This window comes from Meleagris gallopavo, chromosome 1 (genome assembly GCF_000146605.3).
Source record: "Meleagris gallopavo isolate NT-WF06-2002-E0010 breed Aviagen turkey brand Nicholas breeding stock chromosome 1, Turkey_5.1, whole genome shotgun sequence".
Classification (NCBI taxonomy): domain Eukaryota; kingdom Metazoa; phylum Chordata; class Aves; order Galliformes; family Phasianidae; genus Meleagris; species Meleagris gallopavo.
Window position 1 is genome coordinate 9621918 of NC_015011.2, and position 5479 is coordinate 9627396.

At 35.5% G+C, this 5479-nt stretch overlaps 1 long non-coding RNA gene across 1 annotated transcript; it reads right to left on the bottom strand.

The window, feature by feature from the left end:
• Positions 1 to 549: 549 nt before the first annotated feature.
• LOC109369870 lies at positions 550 to 5000 on the bottom strand. The gene is made up of 2 exons (XR_002119458.2): positions 3871 to 5000; positions 550 to 3233 (listed from the first exon to the last, which is right to left on the bottom strand). It is a non-coding gene; the product is annotated as an uncharacterized LOC109369870 (long non-coding RNA).
• Positions 5001 to 5479: the final 479 nt, after the last annotated feature.

Genomic DNA, 5479 nt, shown 5'->3' on the forward strand with positions numbered 1-5479 from the left:
GCATAACTTCAAAAGTGAAATCTGTAAAGTGCTGAAAAGCCTACTCTTACTGTGCCTACCGTGCACATATAAAGAATGTGTTTTACTTCTTAGTAGGAAGTGTGCTATATCAATAATTTCTGCAATTAAAGTCTGAAAAGCACCTTTTTGGCATATAGTAGGTATTAATTTAGTATAATATGTAGTCCCTGCTTCTTACAATGGCAGTTGTCTTTGACATTTTGTAGTTTACAGTTTTTCAAAGCCAGTAACTCCAAATACTTACAACCAAGATTTTCCTTCCTCTTCAATCTTTAGTTTCTCTTAATAGGATTAAATAGTTCTAGGGGCAATCCGGCCTCAGGAGCTGCTTTTCTTCACTCTCAGTATTGCCTGCACTCACGCTGCCTATAAAGTAGTGGTCAATGCTAATGAAAGCCTACAAATTACTTCTCTGCCGCTTTAACCCACCCACATCCATTACAGCACGTGCATTTTCTTTGAAAGGCAAAAATCTCACAACAGATATTTTCTTTCAAATCAATTTGTAAAAAGAAGAAAACCACAGTATCGCTGTACAACATAATTTTATTATTTTTTTGTGAACTCCTTTAGCCTCATAAAACAGAGCACATTTTCTAATCTTGAAGCCAGCAAGATTGGGAAATAAGAAACAAAACAGGGAATCAAACTTGGTTTTCCCATACGTGATTTTCATTCCGAGACTACATTCAGAGGGAAAAATATTAGAATTAAAATGAAAGCATATACTACTTCCACAGCTCTCTTCTTAAAAATGAAGTGGATGTCATACAACTCACCTTCACTAGTACAATATGCTACAAGTAGAATTATTCAATTCAACTATGCAGCTTTCCTATTTTCTAAGATATTTATTTAATGTTGCAATACCTTCAGTATTAACTTAACACTTTGTTACAATACTACTGAATGATCTTTTCCTCCTTCTTTTCTGGCAGTTCTCTTTCAGAATGGAGGCCTTCCCAGTGGCCTTTTCTTTGGAAACACCAGGCGCAGTTTCAGACATGACAAGTACTCAAAGCACTTCAACATCACAACCAGATTAATCTACCATTTTTTAAGTAACAGTCTCATGCCTTACTAGCAAACTAATGGAAAAAAGCTGGTTAGCATTTCCGCTGTTCTCACAAATGAGAAATTGATCTGGATAGCTGTAACACTTCATCTATTGGTGAGTGGAGTTTACACTGTCACAACCTGGCCAAGAATTACAGTAATTTGAAATCTCGGTTCTTTAACATTATTCAGACATAGACCAAGCTAACTGTAGAACTTTTAAACAGCTTACACTTTCAAAAGGTATCTGCATTTGTATGACTGCATCATTTCATTTTCAATAGGGTTCTTCATTCAAAAGTACCATTTCCCTTGCTAAACATGGCTTTAAAAATACAGGATATTTAACATTTTATTGAAAAGTTAATTTACCCAATGTTTTTCAGACTCAATACATTATTGAGGAAAGTAAACAGTACTACTTTTGGAAAAGTATTCAAGTATCTCTCTGACATTTTATATAATGAAAAACAGATCCCAAACTTTTTATGACTGTACTTAAGTAATTATCACTCACAAACCTTTTTGGTTTTCTGTCATACGCGACAGTATGAATAATACTTGTAGCAACAATATAGCACAACTTCTGATATTACACAAAATTGGAATGTTTCAGCAGAAAAGAAAATAAATCAGCCATATAAAAGAAACTTCAAGTGCTTCAGTAATAAACTGACCAATCACCATGGCTTACACAGAGCAAATATACATGAAACCAGTAGAAGTTGAATGACAGAAATACCAATAAATATACATGAATAGAGAATAATTAGTTGTTCAGACACAACAAAAAAAAATTTGAGATGCAGTAAGCATTAACAAACAGAGGCTAAGTTCTGATCCTTACCAAACAGGAAGAAACCTGCTTGACAAGAGGAAAATTTTGCCCCAAGACTACACACTGGATGTATGTATGCCACAATACACAAATTCAAGTATAACTTAAATATCCGCTTCCTAGTCGTACTTGATAGTCTCAGGTATTTTCTATAAAAATAAGCACAGTGATTTGTGATTTATCAGATGCCAGTTTCTTCCTTTGACTTCACATCACACATTACTTTGCTTCCTATTTAGTTAAATAAAACATTTGTTTTAAAGACATTCAATCATCAAATAATATTTTCAAACTTAACATTCCAACATCTTACTTTGCAAAGACATTTTAACATATCTCATAGAATCTCCAAAGAATTGTGTACTGAAGAGGAAAGCTTTTCATATGTTAATTTTAACTATTTTTAGAAATGTAAAATTTGCTGGTGTTTTATAAAATATTTATATTCTCCCCTGCCTATGCTTTCCTGGTATCACACATCCCTATGAGTTGCTTGCAAGACATTTCAATGCAGTACACAGTATTTGGTATAATCCAAACAGTCATTAGATGCTTTATAATCCCAAACAGCAGCATGCAAGAAAGCACTTATAAATAGAATATATAGGAGAAGTTATGATCTGTCTACAGATGTGCTTTTGTTTTTAAAAATATTTCTAGACTGTTACTGTTATTACTTAAAGCCAGGAATGTGTATCTGAATTGCATTGATAAGTTGCAAGGTATTGTCAGAACTACAAAGGAAAGACTTAAAAAAAAAATAAATGCAAATGACAACACTGTTGTCCAGCACTTAAGCCACATGCAATACTTCACACTCCCAGGAGAACACATTCTCTCAGATACTGAAAATATCTTGTCTTTGTATCTTGGTTTGATGGCAATATAAAGTTCAATGTTTTATAACAATTACATATTATTGCAACACAACTGCTAAATCAGTTCTCTAAAAAAGCACAGTATTTTTCAGTTGTTGTGAATACATACACATACACCAATTCTCTCTTCTCTAACATAACTTAGATTACATTACTCCAAGACATATTTTAATGACTACAATGTAAAAAAAAAAAAGTGAAATAAAAAGTCTAAAATTATATTGAAACTATCACAAAAAAAAAATCCTAAAATTTTAAAATACTTGTCAATTTGACTAAAATGCAAATATACTCAATTTCCTTGAGCATTTTTTTCTTCTCCTCATCGGAGGAACAGTACTTATAGTAATTGTTCAATGCTACTGTGGCTGTAGGCAGCTTCATCTTTACTGTTTTCCTCAATTCCCCTTGCAAACAGTTTCATTAACTGGCAGTGAACCCTGAAAAAGATGGAAGTCAATTAATCATACTTAAAAAAAAAAAAAAAGGAAGAAATGATAATGTATATTTAGTTCTAATGATCTATGAATCTTGGGCACTTGAGCAAAGTTCCTAACTTCAGACTACAAAAACAGCCTTCATTCCCCATGCAATCTTTCCCTGCAAAGAAGGCTGGATGCTTTCACCCTTCCATCATTCCTGCTAGTGATTTATTCCACACATTAAGTTCCATGGGACATCAGGAGAAGCTGACCTTATACAATATACACTGTATACACCGAACAAACATAAATACAAATATTTAGTTTTGTATTTTTGTTTCTCTTTGACTTGAAACAAAGAAAAACATATTTTGTGCCATATTTTGTAAGATATTAGGTGTTAGGCGAGAACTAAGCAGGACTTTGGGGGTTGGGTTCTCTCTCCTTCTCTCAAAGAGATCATTTATGATAGATGGTTGAACTATTTACTGGAAAGGATCAAACCAGCAAAACCAGAAACAAATTAAGTTTATTATCAAAACACTCAAATATGCTATGTGGGGACATGTTTTGAGAATATCTTTATGAGCATAATTAAATCAGTGAAAAGGCTCAATACCTTTCATGGTACACACAGGGAAAAATTGATGCTCACCTCACTTCAATTGCTGAACTATCTAGAGTTTCTCCATCACAGTTCCAAGTGCTATTAGCAATATTGCAGCAGCAGGCTGGATGATCTCTGCAGAATTGGCCAAACCGTTTCTTTCCTATGTCTGTGACACTGCTTTCATTGTCTTCTGAAAGCTTTGATGTAAATTGAAAACTCTTCACCCGATAAACATCTACAAATGAGAAGTCAAACTACAAAGAAAAAATAATCAGAAAAGGCAATTACAATTATTTAAATATATTTGATGCGTAAAGCAACTCAGCATGTAGTATTCTGTATTCAGGAAACTCTGTCATTTCCAATTTTTTTTAGAGAAGATTACCTGAGGTATAGAATGACTTATCTTTTTTGATTTGTGCAGCTTTTTAAAACAAAAACAAAACTGGAATCTTACTTTCCAATGATGTTCTTCAAGTAGCAGCAAACAGCCACTTTTTGGATAATGAAGTAAAAGGTTCTGAGATTAGAAGGGCATATAAGAACTATAAAAAAAAAACTACAAAAAATAGATTATAACGTGAAATCTAAGTCAAAAAGGTTTGGCTTGAATCCCTGTATCATCCTCAGGAATGGTTCAACTACAACTCTAAAGATGAGCATTTCTGAGCCTTATCATAGAATAATGAGGATAATCATAGAATAAGCAACGTTGGAAAAGACATCCGAGATTATCTTGCCCAACCATGTACCTACCACCAATATTTCCTTCATTAAACTATGTCCCTCAGTACCACATCTCCATTGCTTCTGAACATCTCCACAGATGGTGACTCCACCACCTCCCTGTTCCAATGCCTCACCACTCTTCCTGAGAAGAAATTTTTCCTAATACCCAACCTGAACCTCCCGTGGATCAATTTGAGGCGGTTCCTTTTAGCTACGTCAGAGAAGAGGCTGACCCCCAGCTCACCATAAGCCCCTTTCAGTCAGCTGTAGAGAGCAATAAGGTCTCCTGTGAGCCTCCTCTTCTCCAGATTGAACAATCCCAGTACCCTCAGCCACTCCCCAGAAGGCTTGTGCTCTGGACTCCTCACAGCTCCATTGCTCTTCTCTGGACACAATCCAGGGCCTCAATGTCTTCCTTTTAGTGAGGGACCCAAAACTGAAAACAGTACTCAAGCAGCGGCCGCACTAGTGCTGAGTACAGGAAGATGATCACCTCTCTGCTCCTGCTGGCAACACTATTTTTGATACAAGCCAGGATGCCATTGGCCTTCTTGATCACCTGGGCACACTGCTGGCTCATGTTTAGCCAAGCGTCAACAAACACTCTGAGGTCTATTTCTTCCACACAGTCTTCCAGCCACTCTGCCTTTAGCAAGCCTATAGCATTGCCTGGGGCTGTTGTGGCCAAAGTACAAGACCCAGCACTTGGTCTTGTAGAAATTCACTGGGCCTTACCCCAGTGATTCAGAATGCAGCTGAGAAGTGCAAAGCACTGCCTTGATCAAAGAATTCCAGAACAGTACAATTACATTACAGAAGTGGGTGTAGAGGAAGATAAGAGCAAAGAGAGATATTAAACACCAACAAAATAAAATAATTTCAGATAGAAATAAGTAGGATCAGTTTGAGACTAGTTTTATTTGAT